The 12,243-nt window shown below is 27.5% G+C and overlaps 1 protein-coding gene across 9 annotated transcripts in view; it reads left to right on the top strand.

Moving 5' to 3' along the window:
- The window catches only part of bru3 (CUGBP Elav-like family member bruno 3), a 1,184,422-nt gene that overhangs the window by 694,865 nt on the left and 477,314 nt on the right, over positions 1-12,243 (top strand). The window lies entirely within an intron of this gene.

A 12,243-nucleotide genomic window follows, 5' to 3' on the forward strand; every position in this document is an offset into this window, starting at 1 on the left:
ACTCTAAGATTTGATTCATTAAGATTCGGCCCGGCCGAACTTACTGCAGTATTTACTTTTTATAGACAAATTTCTCAAAAGTTTAGTTTTATAGAAAATTTTGTCAAAATTTTATTTCTATAGAAAATTGTGTCAAAATTTTATTTCTATAGAAAATTGTGTCAAATTTTTATTTTTGTAGAAAATGTTGTCAAAATTTTATTTCTATAGAAAATTTTGCCAAAATTTTATTTCTATAGAAAATTGTGTCAAAATTTTATTTCTATAGAAAATTGTGTCAAGATTTTATTTTTATAGAAAATTGTGTCAAAAGTTTATTTCTAAAGAAACTTTTGTCAAAATTCTACTTCTATAGACAAATTTGTCAAACGTTTATTTCTGTAGAAAATTTTGTCAAAATTTTATTTCTATAGAAAATTGTGTCAAAATTTTATCTATCTAGGGATGGCATTTCGAACTACGATTATTTGAAATTATACCAGCTACCAAATGAAAGATTTCAACAGATAGACGGATCGTTTTAGAATTTCACCACAATCCAATATTTATATACTTTATAGGGACTGGCTGATATTTCCAATAAATTTTTTTCGAGTGTAAAAACATTCATCATTTTAATGTTATATGAGACTTGTGTGTGTGTGTGTTTTTTTTGTTTTTTGTTTATTCTAGCAAAGCTTCATATCAACAGCAATAGAAATAAAATTTTGACAAAATTTTCTATAGAAATAAAATTTTGACAGAAAATTGTGTCAAGATTTTATTTTTATAGAAAATTGTGTCAAAAGTTTATTTCTAAAGAAACTTTTGTCAAAATTCTACTTCTATAGACAAATTTGTCAAACGTTTATTTCTATAGAAAATTTTGTCAAAATTTTATTTCTATAGAAAATTGTGTCAAAATTTTATCTATCTAGGGATGGCATTTCGAACTACGATTATTTGAAATTATACCAGCTACCAAATGAAAGATTTCAACAGATAGACGGATCGTTTTAGAATTTCACCACAATCCAATATTTATATACTTTATAGGGACTGGCTGATATTTCCAATAAATTTTTTTCGAGTGTAAAAACATTCATCATTTTAATGTTATATGAGACTTGTGTGTGTGTGTTTTTTTGTTTTTTGTTTATTCTAGCAAAGCTTCATATCAACAGCAATTATGGCTGAAAAACAATAAATTTTAAATTGTGTAGTGCATCTATAGAAGTTCAGTGACAAGGATTCATTGTGGCCTCAGCCACGCCACCCACCCAAATATGTTGCTTTAGTATCTATATCGAATGGTTAGATGGGGAAAAAGGTGTATGGGTCAACCCTATTGTATTTACATATACACCATTGATGTAAGAGGAAAGAGATACAGATCCTTTTGAAAAAATTCCCTTTAATTTTGTTCTATTTGTTTTTTTTATGTTTTATTGTAATTCCATGTCAATTTATATAACACAAGCACATTGTAGGTTTTTATGAGATAATTTGAATAGTATTTTCTGGTCATTGTGTTGGCATTCCTTAGTTTTGGCCTTAGCACTTGAATGTGGTCCCACGTGATTTATCAACCCTGTGCTAAGCAAATTTTCCAAAACCAGAAAAACCCGGAAGTGGGTTTCCGTTTAACAAGGTGTAGTGGTAACCACTGGTTTGGTGATTTTTTCAACAACGACAACAAAAAAGAGTGATAAATAATAAAAATTTAATTAAATTAATAAAAATTAATTAAGGTTTGAGTAATACGATATTAAAATGAAAATAATTGCAGAGTATGAATATAGTACGGATATTATGGTATAATTGATTTAAAAAAACTTTCATAAATGTATAGCAGCAGCTAAGGAAAATCTAAAAGCGAAATGAAAACGTTTGGCTAGGAAATGTTGTTTCGATTGAATTTTTTTTTTTTAAATTTCTAAAGAAAATTTTGTCAAAATTTTATTTCTATAGACAATTTTCTCAAAATTTTATTTCTATAGACAATTTTCGCAAAATTTTATTTCAATAGATAATGTTTGTCAAAATTTTATTTCTATAGAAAATTTTGTCAAAATTTTATTTCTATAGAAAAAAATTTATGCCTTAAGAAAAATGTATCAAAAATTTCCCAAAATTTTATTTTTATAGAAAATTTTGTTAAAATTTTATTTCTGTAGAAATATTTGTTAAAACTTTTTTGTGATGGAATTTGTATCGAAATGTTATTTCTATCGAAAATTTTGTCAACATTTTATTCTTATAAAAAATTTTGCTAAATCTTTATTTCTATAGAAAATGTTCTAAAAATTCTAGCTGATAGTCTAAGTAGCTAATGCTAGATTTTTCTCTATTATTCTTATATTTACTATAAGTTTAATAAATAAATAAATAATTTCTAAAAATTCTATTTCTATAGAAAATTTTTGTTAAAATATAAGTTCTATAGAAAATTTTATTTTCTTTTAATGTGCCGAGAAAAATCATACTTTCATGAAATATTATAAATGCGAGTTAAATCAATTTTCTCTTGTTCACACTCACACAAACACACGCAGTTGAATTCTATAAAGATATGTAGACAAACGTGAATGAGCCCCTCGTGTTTAAATCAATTTTAAATACTACTTTATTATGCCACAAAATGTCTCTTGTGCTGCAGTTCGAAATCCTTTCAAATGAGCAATGGCCAAATTCATGTTGCCTTACCAAATGAATGACATAGGCATTAAGCCAGTCCATAGTCCAGAGGAAAATAAGCAACCACCAAAACACACACACACAACAACCATGGTCGTCACCGCCAGTACCAATTACATTAATTATACTCTAAAGTATTTGCGTTTTTTGTTTACTTGTATTGAACTCTACACTCGCTGGCGATGATGTTGACGAACATAATGATGAAGATTTTCTTTGCAACAATTGAACAATTGACCACAGCAACTTTTTATAGTAATTATTTTATGGCAAAAGCGGTGAATAAATAAAAACAATAGCGAGTACCGATAAATTGGATAACGAATATTGAAAAAAAAATCTCAAGGGTTGAGAAGAGTTGGTGAAGCAAGAAATCAAAAGCAAGAGTAGGAGGAGAAATTTGAATGGAACTGCAAGCAATTCTTTGGTGTCACATGGTTTTATGACACATACTTTGGCAATATGCAATTGCACACACACTTACAGATAGGCATTAGGGAGGGATCAATTGTAACGGTAGAGAGAATTAATAATTTTCTATGGTTGTTAACTTCCAACTAGAAAGCGTTATATACCACAAGCCATAAAATCATTGTTTTTTTTACCGAAAAAAATACTAATAATTTTTTCAAAAATTTCTAGAGAAAGAAAGTGTTAACAAAATTTTCTATAAAAAATAACATTTTGCCAGAATTTTCTATAGAAATAAAATTTTGATAAAATTTTCTATAGAAATAAAATGTTGACAAAATTTTCTAAAGAAATAACAATTTGACAAAATTTTCTATAGAAATAAAATTTTCTATAGAAATAAAATTTTGACAAAATTTTCTATAGAAATAAAATTTTGCTGCTGCTTGCACTTAAGTCGGGTTCTCTCATAATTTTTTCAAAAATTTCTAGAGAAATAAAGTGTTAACAAAATTTTCTATAAAAAATAACATTTTGCCAGAATTTTCTATAGAAATAAAATTTTAACAAAATTTTCTAAAGAAATAAAATTTTGGCAAAATTTTCAATAGAAATAAAATGTTGACAAAATTTTCTATAGAAATAAAATGTTGACAAAATTTTCTATAGAAATAAAATGTTGACAAAATTTTCTATAGAAATAAAATGTTGACAAAATTTTCAATAGAAATAAAATGTTGGCAAAATTTTCAATAGAAATAAAATGTTGACAAAATTTTCTATAGAAATAAAATTTTGTGCAAAATTTTCTATAGAAATAAAATTTTGTGCAAAATTTTCTATAGAAATAAAATGTTAACAAAATTTTCTATAGAAATAAAATTTTAACAAAATTTTTTGTAGAAATAAAATTTTAAGAAAATTTTCTGTAGAAATAAAATTTTGAGAAAATTTTCTATAAAAAAAAAAAATTTTAGAAAATTTTCTATATAATAAAAATTTTGAGAAAATTTTCGTTATAAATAATTTTTTGGAAAATTTTCTACAGAAATAAAATGTTGACAAAATTTTCTATAGAAATAAAATTTTAACAAAATTTTCAATAGAAAAAAAATGTTTACAACATTTTCTATAAGTTAGAAATAAAATGTTGACAAAATTTTCTATAGAAATAAAATTTTCACAAAATTTTCTATAGAAATAAAATGTTAACAAAATTTTCTATAGAAATAAAATTTTGACATAATTTTCTATAGAAATAAAATTTTAACAAAATTTTCTATAGAAATAAAATTTTGAGAAAATTTTCTATAAAAATAAAATTTTTAGAAAATTTTCTATAGAAATAAAATTTTGAAAAAATTTTCTATAAAAATATAATTTTTAGAAAATTTTCTATAGAAATAAAATTTTGACACAATTTTCTATAGAGAAATAAAATTTTGACAAAATTTTCTATAGAGAAATAAAACGTTGCAAAAACTTTTTCCAAATTTTCCATAGAAATAAAATTTTTACCAAATTTTCTATAGAAATTAAATGTAGACAAAATTTTCTATAGAGGGATAAAATTTAGACAAAATTTTCTATTGAAATAAAATTTTGGAAAAATTTTCTATAAAAAAATGTTGATAAAATTTTCTTTTTTTTTGCTTAAGCTACCCTAGTAGTTTCCATAAAAACAAATGTTTTACCAAATTTTCTATAGAAATATAGTTTAGACAAAATTTTCTATGAAAATGAAATTTCGGCAAAGTTTTCTATAAATAAAATTTTAGCAAAATTTTCTATAGAAATTAAATTTTGAGAAAATTTTCTATAAAAACAAAAGTTTTACCAAATTTTCGATAGATATAAAATGTTGACAAAATTTTCTATAGAAATAAAATTTTAACAAAATTTTCTATAGAAATAAAATTTTGACAAAATTTTCAATAGAAATAAAATGTTTGCAACATTTTCTATATGTTAGAAATACAATGTTGACAAAATTTTCTATAGAAATAATATATTGACAAAATTTTCTATAGAAATAAAATGTTAACAAAATTTTCTATAGAAATAAAATTTTTAAAAAATTTTCTATAGATATAAAATGTTAACAAAATTTTCTATAGAAATAAAATGTTAACAAAATTTTCTATAGAAATAAAATGTTAACAAAATTTTCTATAGAAATAAAATTTTGAAAACATTTTCTGTAGAAATACAATTTTAACAAAATTTTCTGTAGAAATAAAATTTTGAGAAAATTTTCTAAAAAAAAATTTAGAAAATTTTCTATAAAAAAAAATTTGAGAAAATTTTCATTAAAAATAAAATTTTGGAAAGTTTTCTACAGAAATAAAATGTTGACAAAATTTTCTATAGAAATAAAATTTTGACACAATTTTCTATAGAGAAATAAAATTTTGACGAAATTTTCTATAGAGAAATAAAACGTTGCAAAAACCTTTTCCAAAATTTCCATAGAAATAAAATTTTTACCAAATTTTCTATAGAAATTAAATGTAGACAAAATTTTCTATAGAGGGATACAATTTAGACAAAATTTTCTATTGAAATAAAATTTTGGGAAATTTTTCTATAAAAAAATGTTGATAAAATTTTCTCTCTTTTGCTTAAGCTACCCTAGTAGTTTAGTCAATGCCTGGCTTTAAGCTGAAATCGAAGCAATGCGAAATAAAATTGGGATAAAATTTTCTCTAGAACAAAAATTTGAATGATGACGGAGATATCACCCCACGTTGGGGAACTCCTTGTTGCACTCTACGGAGTCTTAACTTCTTATCCCTGCACTTCAAATACGACTGGCATCTGCACAGATAATTAAGAAGCCAACGCTTGCTTCCTGCCGGTAAGCACTTATTTTCCAAGTCCTCGAGCAGTCTGACATAGTTGAACGTATCGAATGCCTTCGATAGGTCTAGTTCCTCTAATGTCACTGAAGCGGTAATCTGTGTATTCTCTAAAGCAGTCCCAGTTGCCTTTCTTTGATAAACGTATGGTGTGCAGAGGTTATGAAATCGGAGGGTAGGTTAATGGTGAGAATTATGAGGAGATGGTCTGATCCCAGAGAAATGACGGGTTGCTAGGACACGTCATTTATCGGAGAATGCCAAAGATCATGGTGGTCATTGAAGTCGATTATGTCCACACAGCAGCCACTCAATATGTGGACTATAACCTGGAGCACAGCTACCAACTCGCTCTGGTGAATCTGGTTTTGTTAGATAGAACAGTACCATAGTCTGTGGGTTTACGTCTATCCGGCTCGGACCAAGGGCAAACTGATTTGGCATTTCTATAAATAGTATCATTTACATAGGTAGGTGAAGCCTCTAATACTAAAGGGTGATTTGTTAAGAGCTTGATAACTTTTTTTTTTTAAAAAAAAACGCATAAAATTTGCAAAATCTCATCGGTTCTTTATTTGAAACGTTAGATTGGTCCATGACATTTACTTTTTGAAGATAATTTCATTTAAATGTTGACCGCGGCTGCGTCTTAGGTGGTCCATTCGGAAAGTCCAATTTTGGGCAACTTGTTCGAGCATTTCGGCCGGAATAGCCCGAATTTCTTCGGAAATGTTGTCTTCCAAAGCTGGAATAGTTGCTGGCTTATTTCTGTAGACTTTAGACTTGACGTAGCCCCACAAAAAATAGTCTAAAGGCGTCAAATCGCATGATCTTGGTGGCCAACTTACCGGTCCATTTCTTGAGATGAATTGTTCTCCGAAGTTTTCCCTCAAAATGGCCATAGAATCGCGAGCTGTGTGGCATGTAGCGCCATCTTGTTGAAACCACATGTCAACCAAGTTCAGTTCTTCCATTTTTGGCAACAAAAAGTTTGTTAGCATCGAACGATAGCGATCGCCATTCACCGTAACGTTGCGTCCAACAGCATCTTTGAAAAAATACGGTCCAATGATTCCACCAGCGTACAAACCACACCAAACAGTGCATTTTTCGGGATGCATGGGCAGTTCTTGAACGGCTTCTGGTTGCTCTTCACTCCAAATGCGGCAATTTTGCTTATTTACGTAGCCATTCAACCAGAAATGAGCCTCATCGCTGAACAAAATTTGTCGATAAAAAAGCGGATTTTCTGCCAACTTTTCTAGGGCCCATTCACTGAAAATTCGACGTTGTGGCAGATCGTTCGGCTATTCATGATGAAATGTCAAAGCCTACTGAGCATCTTTCTCTTTGACACCATGTCTGAAATCCCACGTGATCTGTCAAATACTAATGCATGAAAATCCTAACCTCAAAAGAATCACCCTTTATTTCAAAAAAAAAAAAAATAGTTCCTATTTGAGTAGTTTGTACTTCACCCGGAAATGACATCGACCCACCTTAATATGCGTTCGCTTATTATCCTTGGTTGCTGGACACATACATAATTCATTGGGAATCATTAACATTTATGTGCTGATGATGAGGTGCCAGCATCATGGTCACTGAAGTGTGAGTGTGTTTAAGAGGTAATCTATGTCTGTGTGTGTATACCTTTCATTTATGAACACACACATACACAAGCAACTAACATACAAAAGCATCATCCATATCGACAAACCAGAGTTTAAGTTCTATGGCCTGAAAAAGAAAGGTTAATTTTTTTAACTACAATACAACAATAAAAACCGCTTTAATTTCTCTTTATTCTCTCTTCCTCCTCGTCCTTTGCTCACCACATTTCCCCAATATGTTTTCTCACACTCTCTTGATTGTTTTTTCCCGTTTAATACACAATCACAATGACTGATGAAAGATGCTCTTCATATATTTATTTACCCAAACAATTATATGAAAGATATGTGTGTATGTGTTTGTGTACATATATTAATAATATGTTTACATATGCATTCACATACATACACCCACACACTCTTAATGTTATCTACTTTTAATTAAAACAGAAAACTTGTAAATTAAATCTGTAGCGAAAAAAAACAGCACTGCGATTGTTGTTGCTATATTTTTGCTATCTTGATATTCGCTGGGGCAAATAACAATGCGATTTTTGATAAGGACGATGAAAGTTATTGTTGTTTTTTAAGAGCACAAAAATATTTAATTCTTTGTATTATAGAGTAATACAAGGATAAAAAGGGAGACAAATTGGACATATTTTTTCACACTATTTTCCTAGGAGATGTAAATTTAATATATTTTTTTCTAAATATTTTCCAATGTTAAGCCTATTAAAATCCAAAATTTTCTAAAAATAAAATTTTGAGAAAATTTTCTATAGAAATAAAATTTTGAGAAAATTTTCTATTGAAATAAAGTTTTGACAAAATTTTCTATAGAAAAAAAATCTTGAATATTTTCTATAGAAATAATATATTGACAAAATTTCCTTAAAAGTAAAATATTGATAAAGTTTTCTATAGAAATAAAATTTTGTTTTGTTATTATTGGTTTTAATTCTTCAATCATTATTGTTATTTTTGATTTTGATTTTAGCTTAAAAACATTAAAACTAAACTAAAAGTGTAGCTTAACCAACAGAGGAAAATAATGTTTGTCAAATTTATTTGGGCCAAGCCCTATAGACTGCAAGACGCACGTTTCGGAATTACCAGCAAAACTATTAACCAATTATCAGAATAAATTCGGGCAGATCACTAAACCCAAAGTAAACCACACTAGAACCTTCCGAAAAAAGGTTTATGATAGTCGGCTTTTGCAGAAATAAATCTTTGTACAAACATCTCCTTTCTATAGAAATAACATTTTGACAAAATTTTCTATTGAAATAAAATTTTGACAAAATTTTCTATAGAAATAAAATTTTGACAAAATTTTCTATAAAAATACAATCTTGACAAAGTTTTCTATAGAAATAAAATTTTGACAAAACTTTCTATAAAAATAAAATTTTGACAAAATTTTCTATAAAAATACAGTTTTGACAAAATTTTCTATAGAAATAAAATTTTAACAAAATTTTCTATAGAAATAAAATGTTGACAACATTTTCTATAGAAATAAAATTTTGCCAAAATTTTCTATAGAAATAAAATTTTGACAAAATTTTCTATAGAAATAAAATTTTGACAAAATTTTCTATAGAAATAAAATTTTGACAAAATTTTCTATAGAAATAAAATTTTGACAAACTTTTTTATAGAAATAAAATTTTGACAAAATTTTCTATAGAAATAAAATTTTGACAAAATTTTCTATAGAAATAAAATTTTGACAAAATTTTCTACAGAAATAAAATTTTGACAACATTTTCTATAGAAATAAAATTTTGACAAAATTTTCTATATTAATAAAATTTTGACAACATTTTCTATAGAAATAAAATTTTGATAAAATTTTCTATAGAAATAAAATTTTGACAAACTTTTCTAAAGAAATAAAATTTTGACAAAATTTTCTATAGAAAAAAAATTTTGACAAAACTTTCTATAAAAATAAAATTTTGACAAAATTTTCTATAGAAATAAAATTTTGACAAAATTTGCTATAGAAATAAAATTTTGACAAAATTTTCTATAGAAATAAAATTTTGACAAAATTTTCTATAGAAATAAAATTTTGACAAAATTTTCTATAGAAATAAAATTTTGACAAAATTTTCTATAGAAATAAAATTTTGACAAAATTTTCTATAGAAATAAAATTTTGACAAAATTTTCTATAGAAATAAAATTTTGACAAAATTTTCTATAGAAATAAAATTTTGACAAACTTTTTTATAGAAATAAAATTTTGACAAAATTTTCTATAGAAATAAAATTTTGACAAAATTTTCTATAGAAATAAAATTTTGACAAAATTTTCTATAGAATTAAAATTTTGACAAAATTTTCTATAGAAATAAAATTTTGACAATTTTGCTAGATTATTTTTGGCACGAATGGCAACCGTGATCCTAACATTGTCAAATCCCAGAATACGAAAATAGGGCCCACTTGAAATCGTTACTCTAATCCAAAAAGAAAATTGGGGTTTATTTCTTGCGAAATATTGGGACTAATTTTTATAATACGAACGGACCGCAAAAGCCATAAAAATTAGGTGTTGTTGTTTCCCATTTAATTTGTTTGGGTCCGTATATTGCCAAATCGCAAAATGCGAAAATAGGCCCTGTTTGAAAAGAAAGAGCAAAATCCAAGAAAAAATTGGGCTTTATTTTTATTGGAAATATTGGGGATTAATTTTCCTATTGCAAAAAATATAAGTTACTCCTCAAAACCTATAAAAATTTGTTGTTGTGTAATTTTTTGGGGCCTAATTTATTTAGGTTTTGAGGCTAATTTTCAAGTGGTCCATATTCGTAAGGCCCATTATGAAACGTCGCCCAACTTTTGGGGCTTTTTATACCCTAAACCACATAGTGGTCAGGGTATAATAACAAAAAATGTGCCTACCAGAAATATTGATTTTAGACATAAAATATATACCGATCGACTCAGAATCACCTCCTGAGTCGATATAGCGCTTTGTGTCCGTTCGTCCGTCTGTCCATGTATCTGTTGTTCACAGGATTCCGGTCGCAATTATTAACCGAATCAGATGAAATTTGGTACAGACTGTTTTTAGGGCACAAGGACGATATTGAATTTGAACAACCTTATGTTTGACCATAGAAGCCTCATTTGACAAGGGAAAAGTGCTTTCAAATAAAGTCAAACCTCATAAAAGTGGACACCAGTCCAAACTTTGTTCCAAAGATAAAAATAAGTTACTCTCCATAAACCATAAAAAATGTTATATTTTTCAAATAATTATTTGTGGTCCTACTTTATTCAGGTTTTAGGACTAATTTCCATGCGGCCCATATTCATACCGCCCAATTTTTGCATGGCAGTTAGTTAGTTGTATTGACGGCCAACATCGAATTTTAAACAGATCTGATGAAATATAGACTTGTTCTATTTTCATGTTTCATACATATGTTCTAAGGTCACCGAGAATACTTATAAACAGCTCTTAAAACTACAATACTGTTCAAACTGTAAACAATTTTGTTTTCGTTGTTTATTGAACAATTTACGAAGAATATTTTATGAAAATAACTTGATCATTAGAAACTAATAAGTGTGACTCAATGCCTTAAGATATACTCGTATCTACATGATAAATTGATTTTGAGTTATTCAACCTTTGTCCGTCCATCGCAAATTTTAAATACAATGCAAGTCTTTGGTTTTTATCATCAACCACCCCCTACCCCACATCCCTTTCCAAAAATTATCTCCATTACCTTTGGTCCATGTTAAGTAGTTGCATACATTTTTTCCATAAAACTCACACTCATGCAACCACAGAAGACCTTAAATGATTCGTGCTTGCTGCACTCACCACCCCCACTTGCTTGCTGTTGAGAGAAACATGGCCTTTTTGGAAAACAAATGAACTCTTGGTTGCCACTGATGTTGTTGCCTTGTGGCATACATGGAATCATATGTTATTTTCCCAGACCATATATTTATGTGTATATATTTATATTCAGGATGTTGAGTTGAATTGAGCTGAGCTGAGTTGAGTTAAGCGGAGATGTTACGATTGCCTGGTTTTTCGTTAGTCTCGTTTTCCGCTACGTTCTTTTTATTTTTATTTTTATTTTAATTTTTTTGTTTTTGTTTTTTTTTTTGCTATGTCCTGTTTTATCCTTTCATCATTGTAGTTGTTACTTTTGTTGTAGTTGCCGTTGCTCGCTTTTACTGTATAATATGTGTATATATAATTATTTAACAATTTTTATTTTTTTGTCTTTTTTCACTCGTACACACACACACACCCATGTTTATACTCACTGTGAATCCTTTCCGTTATCCTTATTTCATTATAATGTTGCATATATTCAGTACGAGTGCAGAATCCTTTTGTTCGTGTTGTTTTTGGATTTCATCAAACATGTCGACCATAAACTACAATGAAGTATGAACAAAAAACGAAAACAAAAAAAAAACACAACATAATTCAACTTCAACCCTATGGCATTATTTGTTAAAGACAGAAAATTAACTTTTACATCAAATTGTTTTCATCAGCCATGTAGGCATTATAGGCCACGTAAGGGTTACGGAATTCAACTGAATATATTCCGTTTGGGCAAAAGCAAATAGACTGAATTGCTATTTTCTGAAAGTAATTAGTGAAAGGCAGTAAAGATTATTGCACTCAAGACCCA

The sequence above is a fragment of the Haematobia irritans genome, chromosome 4, assembly GCF_050003625.1.
Source record: "Haematobia irritans isolate KBUSLIRL chromosome 4, ASM5000362v1, whole genome shotgun sequence".
In the NCBI taxonomy this organism is placed as follows: Eukaryota; Metazoa; Arthropoda; class Insecta; order Diptera; family Muscidae; genus Haematobia; species Haematobia irritans.